Source organism: Tympanuchus pallidicinctus, unplaced genomic scaffold (genome assembly GCF_026119805.1).
Source record: "Tympanuchus pallidicinctus isolate F22 unplaced genomic scaffold, pur_lepc_1.0 scaffold29, whole genome shotgun sequence".
Classification (NCBI taxonomy): Eukaryota; Metazoa; Chordata; class Aves; order Galliformes; family Phasianidae; genus Tympanuchus; species Tympanuchus pallidicinctus.
Window position 1 is genome coordinate 6050099 of NW_026294746.1, and position 12290 is coordinate 6062388.

The window sequence follows — 12290 nt, forward strand, 5'->3', positions numbered from 1 at the left end:
CTAGGCAGTGTCTGTTAAAGGCAGCCTGCTCTGCATGCGTGGTTATTAAGATACATTATTTACAGGGAGACAGAGAGAAAGGAAGACGTGCAATCGGTAATGACAGTGTGGTGCTGCATCCTGGCTAAGGTGGGCTCATTTCAGAGGCATACATTTTAACAAGGCTGGTTGCAAGGTCACACATCAAAGTGTGTGATGCGGGTGGGTCACATCCATCCGAGGGGAGCTGTATTCTGGAAAGCAGTGCCTAGGCAGATGCTTTGCATTACTTGAAGTGCCATTTAAACACAAGGCCCTCTGAGGTGTGACCTGAGACCCCCTGCCCCAGCACAGTCCCACCATCACGTTGGTTCACAGCACAAGCAGAGCGCTGTTGTGTAAAAGCAAAGCAGACTCTCATTTATTTGTCAAAGCTTGTTGCAAAAGGCAGACAGAAGAGGCAGAAGGATCAGGAGCTCAGGCTGACTCAGTCACCTATTTTCTACTGCACTGGCAAACACATCATACATCAGGAAGGAGAACAGGAGGGAGGCTTGGGGAGGATGCTCTGGTGCAGCGTGAGCATTGCTCCTACTAATGTTTAAGAAGGTGGATGAAGCTGGAATGCACTGTCACCAAGAACCATGCAGCACAGGCTCTGTGAGATGGGACCTTTCCCCTCGCCCTCCAAAAGCACTCAGCATACCCAGCAGGATGCAGGCACAGGCTCTTACACGTGGAGAGACCACTGTGAGCCTTGAAGGCCTCCTTGTAATATTTTATTCAAATAAAAAGAGGAGGAGAGTTGAGGGCAGATTAGCTCTGCCTGGAAGGCAAGGCTTGCTGCAGGGAAATGCCTGCTTAATCCTTTATCTTCCCTGTGCACCTTGAGGCCATGTGCTGTGCAGAGTGGAAGGAAAACTTTGTGTATGGCACATGGAGCCAGCACTGGGCATCAGGTTGGGCATCTCACGGGGACATAGAAGGCATGAAGTCGAACATCTCACTGAGATACAGGAGGCATGAATTTGGCCACCTCAAAGGAGCTATGGGCAATGGCAATCAGTGACATGAAGCTTTGGCTTGACTTGAGTGTTGACACTCCTGGAGTTGTACTGATTCATATAGAGATTCTTCACTCTGGTAGAGTCCCAGAGGGTGGTGAGGCACTGGAACAGGTTGCCCAAGGAGGCTGTGGATGCCCCATCCCTGCAGGCATTCAAGGCCAGGCTGGATGTGGCTCTGGGCAGCCTGGGCTGCTGGTTGGCGACCTGCACACAGCAGGGGGTTGGAACCAGATGAGCACTGTGGTGCTTTTCAACCCAGGCCATTCTATGATTCTATGATTCTATGATTCTATAATCTACGTGAGGGTCATTCCTCTCTCAAACCTCAATTTCTCTCTGGAAAATCTCTATAGAGGTTCAGATGTACAGGGATGTGGCAGAGCTCCTCTACCTTACAAGCGTTGGCTTTCATGGCAAGCTAATTCCGGAGTCACGAATGTAATGATGATTAATGACACATGCACCACCCTTTCCTTCCTCCTTTCATTGACTGGGAAAAAAGCCCAGAGCAGAGCCGGAGATTAATTAATTCTCTCAAGTGGAGGGGAAAGTAATCAGACTAAAATCAGATCGAATTTAGGATTCACAGGCAAGCGGGAGGATGCGCAGAGTGACGTGTAAATGAAAGATGACCCAAGCCTTGTTGGGTCTGAGGGACACAGCTCCAGAGTTGTGTTTGTTTTACTACAGTATCACAGGACACATTAAGAGCTGCTATGGAAAGTCATACACACCAAATCCCTTTAACTGTAGATTGTTTTCTTTGTGTTCTTCATATTTGCTTCACCTGTGAGGTCCCAGTATAAGGCTAATCAAGGTTGTGGAGGTTAATCTGCCATTTATTTAATTGTATTAAAACATCACATCCTACAAGAAGATATGTTTCACCTTGAGAAAATATCTCCTCCCCTATTTCCCTGCAAATCGGTTCACTAGCAGGGCAGAACTGAGTCTTACAGCTCATGCAGGCTCGGGACTCCAGCAATCTCCCATGTATTTAAGCATGACTAATTGGCTTGTGCTTTCCATACCAGGGATTTAAAATCTGCATCCTAGTCAAATACTGGTCAGGCCCCCAACTGCTTAATTTCTGAGAGCATGCACACACAGCCATCAGCAAGTCAGCTGGTCCAGAGTGCTTTTCCCTTTGCAATCCAGTGCAGCGCTGACTCACATTAAGAATCTTAAATCTGTGGCCTCAGTGAAATAGTGAGTTGTTGCCGAGGGAATATCACAAATCTCAACCTTTTGACATGATGCTTCAGAAAAAGGCTTGTGGAGAAACTGAACTGTCTTAAATACATGGTAATAAACAGTCATCTTTGCATCACAATAGAGCTTACTGTGCTGCTCCTGGGATGAGAGCTTTCCCTGTGCTCATAAAGGACCCAAATGAGGCTTCTGCAGTCTGGCTAAGGCCATATGACCAGTATGGTCCTGACCTGACCGTACTGACTGAGTATGGTTCAGATCAGACCAGCTTGAGCCAGAGGTGATGTGGGCTATCCTTAGACTGGTCCACATTAGACAAAGGATACCTGGCACATCCAAGAAAGCCATCATGCCCTCTACTCAGCATGTAAATAGCCAGAGTAGAGCACTGTGTGCCATTCTGGCAGCTCCACACATGACAGATCATGGAATCACAGAATCATTCAGGTTGGGAAAGACCTCTGAGATCATCCAGTCCAACTCCAACCCTCCCCCACCATGCCCACCACCACATCCCTCAGTGCCACATCTTCATTTTTCTTGAATACCTCCTGGGATGGTGACCCCACCACCTCTCTGGGCAGCTGTGCCAACGCATTTTCATTATTTTGGAGAAGGAGTTTTCCTAATATCCAATCTGAACCTCCCCTAGCACACCTTAAAGCTATTCCCTCCCATCCTACCAAAGTCCAACAGTTGACAAGTGCAGTGCAGGCCACCAGGATGGTTAGAGGCTAGAGAAGAGGACATGCAAAAAAGAGACTAAGGGAAATACTACTGTCCCAGCTCAGGGAGAAAGAGATACAGCTGCACCTTGATTTCAGGTTGGATATTAGGAAAAGCTTCTCCAAAAGAGTGGTTGGGCACTGGCACAGCTGCCCAGGGAGGCGGTGGGGTCACCATCCCTGGAGGTGTTCCAGGAACGTGGAGATGTGGCACTGAGGGACGTGGTCAGTGGGCACGGTGGACTGGGGTCTTTCCCAGCCTTAATGATTCTGTTATTCTCTATCTTTCACTGCCTTGATGTTTTTAAAGGAGGCAGGAGTACAGAGTGAAAGGATGGGAGGACACAGGAACAGCACGCAGTTCAACGGGGCATAAATCAAACAGATCCCTGTGCAAATGGTGCAGCTCTGGGGATCCCCATCCCGGGAAGTTTTCAAAGCTCTGTTGGCCAGGACCCTCAGCAATGCGATCTGACTTGGACGCTACATTTGGGAGCGCAGCCTCGGTTATCTGCCAGTGGGATGCAGCTGCAGCATCCCGATGCCGCGGGCAGGCAGGGCTGCCTTCCACCGCAGGCTCAGGACAGGAATAGCAATGAGTTTTTTTCTGGCCCCCGCAGAGAAGCTTCTGCCTACCAGAGCCATCAGCACAGCAGGACGCAGCGGGGCTGGCAGCAGCTTGCTGCAGTGCAGTGCAGGCAGCTCCAGGCTCCCGTCGGGAGGGAGGACTGCCTGTCCAAGCAGCCCAGATGCTCTTCTCTGAGGGTTTGGTACCCTGGGGTTTGGTGAAAGAGCGCTGGCCCTGCTCAGAAGGAGGAGGATTTTATCATTTATTATTGATTGCTGAGTACAGGGAGTGCCTGGCGTGGTGCGGGGGACATGGGGAGGAACGTGGGCTCTTCCCAGCGCTCCTCAGTGATAAAAGTTTAATAAATTGAAAGCCACAGTTTCCATTCCATTAGTAATTAACTTCTGCCTCTGTGTTCCCTCCTAATTGTCTCTATTACTCCAGATAAAACTGAGATCAATGGAAACCAAAGTCTGGAGACTGGGAAAGTCTCAATTAATTAATTATCTCTGTGTGCATCCTCCATCTGCTGGTAATCAAACAAGACTGGCTGGTCCTCACAAAAATCCTGGGCCTCTCCATGGCTTCTGGCTTCCCAGGGGCATTTTGCAGTGGGCTGAGCAGTGCATTTTGGAGCAGAGAGCGCAAAGGGACAATCTACACCACATCACCTTCTCATTTTGCCTCTCTAGGATGGTGCAGATTGGTCCATGATGCACCATTTCTCTCAGAGGTGAGGCTGCATGGCCAGTCGTCAGGCTCTGCATTTTTTTTGATAGGACAAACCCAGTAGGAAACACCTGGGAGACAACAGTGCTGGCACATCTTTTGTCATGGAGCATCAGTCTCTGGGCTGGGCATGGGAGCAAGGCTGAGAAGGGGATTTGGAGCACAGGAGGCAGCTTTAGAATCGACCTGGCACTGGGAGTGGACACTTGGTAAGGATCTGTATTAATTATACCCATGTTCAGAGAGATTAATAATCACCTTGCAAAGACAAATGAGCCAGCTGCCAATCCCATCTGCTGGCACGTGCCTGGTCATCAATAGATGGCAGGTCTTCATGGCTATCCCCACACCTCTTCTTTTGGGTCGTGCCACCCCACAGCCACATATTCCTTGAAGAATGACTATTTCTTTTCCTCGTGCACTAGCAGATACTGCCATGTTTGTAGTGATCCAAGTGATCTGAGCATCTTTCTCCTCGCTTCAAGCTTTCTGTTGTTCGAGATGAATTGTCAAGTGTGGGTGATGCATGGTTCCTTACCCCAGCGTCCTGCCTGTATCATCCTCTCAGGACTCTTTTAGACATACTGAGTCTTAGAAACACCTTAACCACATCTCTTGTCCCATGAAAGGCTCTCCCAGCAGTACTGAGGTGGTCACTTCTGTGCGCTTACTTTGGTGTCTGATGTGAAAGCAAGTTACAGGAAGATGTTGACTGGATTATCAGTGTATATCCAGCAAAGTGCTGGACTTTTCAAGTTTCCTTATAGCAGTTTCCCTCTTTACACCCTGTACACATTCTGCATCTCGGACTCAGAAACTGTTACCAAGGACACTGGCTGGAGCTCCATGTGTGCCAGCTCTGGCTGTGACTTGTGCCATCCTGTTTGTCAGGGAGGACATGAATTTCAAGAGCAGCTGGAAGGTTCGTGTTTTCCAATGGGCATGGACAACTGTCCTCTGCATAAGGCTTGGTTAAGGGCCTTGGGGGCTAGAAAAATAATATTATCTCTACAGAACCCACAGAGTACAGACAGATCAACTCCAGCCCTGCACTCAGTTTCTCTAGAGGAGATGACAGGAAATACAATTTGTCCATTGGCACAGCCTGGAGTTGGGCTGGCAGGGTTTGATCACAGTGTTTCCAAGGAGAACTCAGACCTCCCCTCAGTCCTTTGCCCCAGAGCACATTCCCAAGACTTATAAAATATGAAGGCAAAGACCGTATTATTATTGCAATTCTCTGTAGGTATCAAGGAAGAGAACTGAGAGCAGGCAATATCTCTGGAGGAAATTCCAGCTAATCTTAGCGGGAAGAGGACAAAGCCTACAGTATGGGGGGATGACCACAGAATCATAGAACCACAGAGCGGCTTGGATTGGAAGGGACCTTAAAGATGATCCAGTTCCACCCCCTGCAATGGACTGATGGCCACGGGCATCTCCAGGGATGGGGCACCACAGCTCTCTGGGCAGCAGTGCCAATGTCTCACTCAGTAAAAAACTCTCCCTCTGAGTAAAAAAATGTCTTCCTAGCATCTAACTTAAATCTCCCCTCTATCGGTTTAAAGCCGTCCCCCTTGTCTTATCAAAATAACCATCCTCTCTGGCGAAGAAAGCTTCATTCCTGACCTCAGTTATGGTGACGGTTGAACAAGGGCTGGCTGGTCTTATCCTGCGTTGTTCCATCTGTTTCATTGCCCGTGCATAGAAAAGAACCAAAAGATGGAGCGATGGGAAAAAGTATTAAGGAGAAGAGTCCTTTCTGGCTCTGCAGGCGGTCAGAGGGGCTGAGGCAAGGACAACCACCCCGACAAAGAGATGTGAGCAGACAGTGATGGACCATCCTTTTCAGCCTCTCTGGGGGATGCTGCTATTCTGCCATAATGAGTAGTTGCATTTCTAACACCGGGCTCACTTCTGCCTTGACCCTTTGCTATGGTATTAATCTCAGGGCTCTTTGTCCCCTTCTCCCTGCTTGGGAAACCATTCCTCTTTGTGTGCATACGAATCTCTTAATTTCCCGTGTCAGTGTGGTCACAGGCAGTTTATGCAGATTTCACGTGATAAAAGAATCGTCACCGAAATCAGATCATTCCTTTCTCTTCTCATCATTTATATCACCCAAAGCACATTTAAAGGATCGTGATCTCCTTTCTCAGCCCCGCTTGTGTCAGCTGCGTGCAAAGCAATGCCTCCGTTCCCCAAATCCTCCCTGCACTTGTCGCAACTGTCATTCCTTTCTGAGCTGCAGATAATAACCTAAGTGAGATCTTAACACCGCCCTGTATGTCCCTGTCTCTGCTGCAAACGCTTCGTCTGGTGCATTGTGTGCCTGCATTAGCCACACGCTATTGGGAATCAAATTAGATTACAGGAAAAAAGAGATATCAACTACCCTTGATCTCTGAGGTTTGAGACCAATTGTTTGTGACTAAGATCTTCACTAAGCCCAATTTGAGAGGCACATATAATTTGCCTGGAGTGAAACAAATTAATGGAAAAGCCTCTCAAACGAGGTAAATCCATTCTGGGGTCTTGGCCACGCTTGTTAGTTCATAACTGCCTCTGCTATCTCCCAGTATGATAAAGTATACTTTAAGGGCAGTCGTAGACTTTTTTTATTGTTATTTATTACAAGAACAGGGATGTAAGCAGAAACCTCTGCATTGCTGTCAGAAATGCTCTTATTGGAGAAATGCTCTCTTAAGCACTGTACAATGGAATCGTTAGGTTTTAAAGGCCGGTATGGTTAAGCTACAAATTGAACCAATCTCTTTAAAAAAGATAAAGAAAAGAAATGAGGATTTCCTCCAAATGAGTAAAGCAGAAGAGTGCGCAGACCCTGGGAAACGAAGCGCCAAACCATAATGAATTGGATTAAATGTTTTAAAGGGGAACTTGCTAGCAGCTTAAAAACTAAGAATTCCATTTCTTCCCTGTGTTTTAGAGCCTGTAGAGGAGATTTATGGGGGTGAGAGAGACGACAGCGTAGAAAAGGAGGACAGGAGGGAGAGCAGGTAGATTCAGCAAAAAATAGAACTAAATTTGCATTTAGAACATAAATTGGCATTCTGCACCTCTCACATCATGGGGGTTCCCACACCACAAGGGCTTCTTTCAGGGGGTAAATCAGAGAGGTCCTCTGGAAGGTGCTAGAGGAATAGGCATAGAGCAAAGCAAGCACCTGCACAATTATAAAGGGCCAAAGCCATGTGGGACTCACACAAGACTTCTAGCAGAAATCAGATGGCCTACAATCTCCAATGCATTGATCAAAGTGTTGTGGAAGGTGACAGATGTGACAGCAATCCATTAAAAATATCCATGGCCATCTGGAGAGCACGTGGTCGTCAGGCCTGAATGCCACATCAAGAGCTCAGTGCAAAATGCAGTGATGAACAGACTCAGTAGGCACCTGGATAAGCATAATTCATGCAGAAAGCATCCTGAGATGCGTAGAGAGCAGTCAGGTCCCCCAGGTCTCGGGAAAGAGTCAAAAAGGATGTGGAGGAGAACCATGTGGTCAGTGTTTCCAGACTGTGAGCTCCTCCTTGCTCTCTGTTTCTGCTTCCCCTATGGATGCTCCTCTCCTTTTTTCTCACACCTGAATCACAATCCCCTAATTACTCCCACTGTGCTTTTTGCTTCTGAGCTCTCTGCAAAAAGCCCTCCCTGCCTCTTCTCTTTCTTCCTAGTGCTTTCTCTTTCTCATTCCGCACCTTTCCTTCCCAGTCCCCTCACAGACATTCCCTTCAGGCCCTGGAGGTTCTGGAGGATGGATATCAGGGAAAGGTTCTGCTCCAAAGGGCAGTGAGCACGGCACAGCTCCCCAGGGCACAACAGCCCTGAGCTGCTCAGGGAGCATTGGGACACAGCTCTCAGCCATGGGGTTTGGGTTTGGGTGGTGCTGTGTGCAGCCAGGGGTTGGGCTCAAGGACTCGTGTGGGTCCCTTCATACTATAATTCTGTGATTCTACACATGGCTGTGACTCTCCCATCCTTCCCAGATGGGTGAGCTCATCGTTATGGGGTTACCCTCCCTCCCTGCTGCCCCATCTGCAGTGTACAGGTGAGTGGCTCATTGGAGAAGTAGAGCTGCAGTTCTTTCAGGAGATGCCACGTAAAACACAGACCAAAATTCAGATCTCCTGGCGAATGCAAGAAGTAATGTAGGTTTTGGAATAAGCAAAGCTCTTTGTTTTGCTTCAGTGCCACAAATTGAATCCAGCCATGGCCAATTTGTGCACATCACGTTGTGCTCTTGGCACTCACGGGGTCCTGCATGGGGAAGCCTTGGTAGGGAGCTCCCCACACAAGGGCACTGGGACACAGGGAGTGCTGCCAGCTTATAACAAAGAGATCCAATTTTCACAGCAGGAAACCCAGCACAATTCATCTCGTTTTGTAGAAAATGCCGATAAAGCCACAAACTCTGCAGGAAAAAGCGTTGCACTGAGTCAGTACCCTGCTGACCAGGTGCAGCCACGTCTCCCCTGGCACAAAACTTCAGTGATAGAGGGAGGTAGGGACAGCATGGGAAGTAGGTGTAGGTGGGGGGAGTTGGACCAGACGTCCTTTAAGGATCCCTTCCTGCTCAATGATTCTGGGACTCCTTGAGGCAGGTGCCTGTCCCAGGATGCTCCCACCATGCCCCAATGGAGACGTTCCCTTTGCAACCCAGAGAACTTCAGCTGCACCCAACGCAGCCATGCTGGCAGTGAGATGAAACTGCTGCACAAAGCCAAGGTTGTTTGTTCACAAATACCCGAACAGTCTCCTATTTTGCAAAGGATCCGAGCAGGGGGTGGGGGTGGGAGTACTTGAAAAGCAAATGAACTTATGTTTTATGCTTTTTAAGATGTCTAACAGAGTACAAAAGTTCATCTTTAATAGGAGGGCAACACAGAGTGCTTAGAGCTGCAGTTTGACACAGATACAGAGCTAAAATGCCTTTGAAGTACCTTCTGATTCCTCATTCTGCCTGAAGTAACTTTAGATTTATGCAGCAGATGGGAAATAGTCCCTCGTTACGTGGCTCTCTACTCCAGCGCTGACTCTGAGATAAGGCAGCCTCATTGCATCCACGCGCCTTAGAAGAGCTATTCGATGCTGCTTTAGTCTTCGGGGGCCTGAGTCTGTAGTTTGCATATTTTTTCTCTGTTTTCCTCTAAAATTACACTTGATAAGTCTAGCATGTTTTGAGCAATCTTCAAAGGGGAGCGAGGAGGAGAAAAGTTTGTCAGCGGAGTAGAGGTGATTCATTTTAATTCATTTTTGAAAACAGCTTTGTGTGTTTGGGGGTGTGGGGGGGGGGTGGAAGAGCTCACAGAGAAGCGACAGGGAATGGCCTCACAGTGACCCCAGCCTCAAACACGGAGGCTTTGAAGAAGACTCTATAAAGGCTGCAATCCACACCCTGCACGGGTGATGCTCCCGAAGGGGCTGGCAAGTGCAGCGCGCTGGGACAGGGAGAGGCAGAGCCTCTCCTCTCCACCTTGTCATACAGCAGCCCTGCAGTCTTGGGTTCTTGCCCTGGAGCTGACATGCACCTTGCACACAGCTTTCTTGTAGGGACTTCATCCCTTCCCGTGCCTCCTCCTTGCAAGGTGAGAAAACCCCAGTCAACACCATGCATCACACCATGGGTTTCTGTCCCCAGTTTGAACCTGTCGCTGCCACGCTGTGATGCTCTAAAGTTCTCCCTCCAGGGTGAGTGGCTTCATCTTACCAAGAAAGCTTGAGGGAGCTGGGAGTGTCCAGGCTTGAGGGGAGTTCATGAGCAGGAGGGAGAAGAGAAGCTGTGGGTGCCCCCATCCCTGGAAGAGGCCAGGGCCAGGCTGGATAGGATCCTGGGCAACCTGATCCAATGAGGGGCAACCAGCCTACAGCACTGAATTGGAATTGGATGGGCTTTAAGGTCACTTCCAATCCAACCATTCTGTGATCTGTTTTTGCATAGATAGAATAAGACTGAGTCCAGGGGCTGCTGCCTCCTCTTGCCCCCAACATAGGGTGCCCTGTAGGGTGCTCAGTGCTCATAGGGACGTTTAGAATCACAGAATCATTAAGGCTAGAAAAGACCTCTAAGGTCATCCAGTCCAACTGCCTACCTATCATCAAAACTGACAATAAACTATGTCTCAAGTATCACATCTACCCTGTCCTTAAACACCCCCAGGGACCATGATCCCACCACCTCCCTTGGCAGCCTGTGCCAATACTTGGCCATTCTTTCTGAAAATAAATTCTTTCTAATATCCAACGTGAACCCATTTGGGGCATTCTTCATCTTTTTGGGTCTTGGATCAGGTCATGGCTCACAGGTGCTGGATGGGGCAGAGCAATGCTGCCATATCAACTGCCTCAAGGAAATCCTGTGTGTTATATTGCACGCACCAACTGAAGTAATTGAGGTTGTGCAAACACAATTTATCCTGGAAGGATTTGCAGCTGTGACTAAATTTGCTTTGTTTTCAGCTTTGAAGTTTTCCCCACTGACCAGACGCATGGGGTTGTGCTGTTTATCCTGTGCAGAACGGCATCTTGTCACAGACAGCTCAGCGTTACTCTTTCAGGTTGCTTGGAATCGCCCTGCCCAGATCCCATGTAATGACTTTGGAAGCATCCCAGCCCATCGCTTCTATGGGCAATGCTGCAGGCACACGAGTCCTGCTCCCTGAGGTGGTTCTGGAGGAAACCTTTCAGTTGCCAAAGCCAACCGAAGGGGCTCACAGCCTCCTGAGCTCCAAGGGCTCAGTGATCATCCCTGATGGCAATAGGTGATACTGTTATGGATTGGGCCCTGGGAAGCCTGATTATGTGGCTGTCAACCCTGCCCATGGCACGGGGGTTGGAGCTCAGTGATCTTTAAGGTCCCTTCCAACCCAAACTATTCTATGATTCTATGATTTTAAGGCATGACATCAAGCTCAGCTGCATGCTTTGAGCACAGCTGCCTTCCCCATTCGTTGCTGCCCCATTCCTGCCTTCTGCCTTTCAGCCTGATGCTGGAGAGATGCTGAGGCAGGGTGCTCAGTAGGTGTCCCTGAAACTGCTTGTGTGAGCGGGGAGGGGATGGGGGGGCTCACATAATTGAGACAATCCCTCTCTCAATCCATCTTCTGCAATGTTTATGCCTCACGCTTTGCCTCTGATGTTTTGAGCAAGCTGATACCCACAGTATTAATAAGTTGTTTGGACAATAATTGCTGCTTAAGATAAATGATTCATAAAGTGCTACGATAGCCTCAGAAATGGGGTAAGCAGGGAAAGCAGCTGGAGGACAGCAGTGGGATGCTAATGAGAGACCACCACAGGGAGGGAAATGTATGAAGAGTGGGGAGGGGGATTAATCCATTCCTCAATGCTGTAGAAAAGCCCAATTCCAGCGCTCACCTACAGCACAGGAACAGAGCCCAGTATCATAGAATCACAGAATTGTTAGAATTGGATGGGACCTTTAAAGGCCACCTGTTTCAGTTCCCCTACAGTGAACAGGAACACGCGCAGCTCCATCAGGTGCTCAGAGCACGGTCCAGCCCAGCACATGGTGTCTACATCCACACCATCACTTTTCTGTACCCCCAAGGACTTGGTGCCCCCAAAAGACACCATGAACACAGAGCAATAAGAGCTGCCCAAGCCACCAGCACAGCACTGATTGACTTTCTAGTTCCTAAATCCAGTTGGACTGGCTCCTTCAACACTGCTTGTTTCTGGATTGTGAAGGGCTTCCAGGGGTGAGAGCTTTGCCCCATTCCAGCAAAGCAATGAACGTCACATTTGATCTGGACCCATTCAGATGGACTCCTGTTTTTAAGGACTCATTTTTAAGAGTTTGTGATGTCAAGATGGCGTGTGTAGGTCAGCATCAAGGCAGAGGAATGGGGCGCATGATGGGGCTGTGCTCCTGAATTGCACTGAAATCATGTCTGGGACTGCTCCATGCCACCAGGATGGATGATCTTAGAGCTCTTTTCCAACCCAATGGTTCAATGACAAGAGATGGCA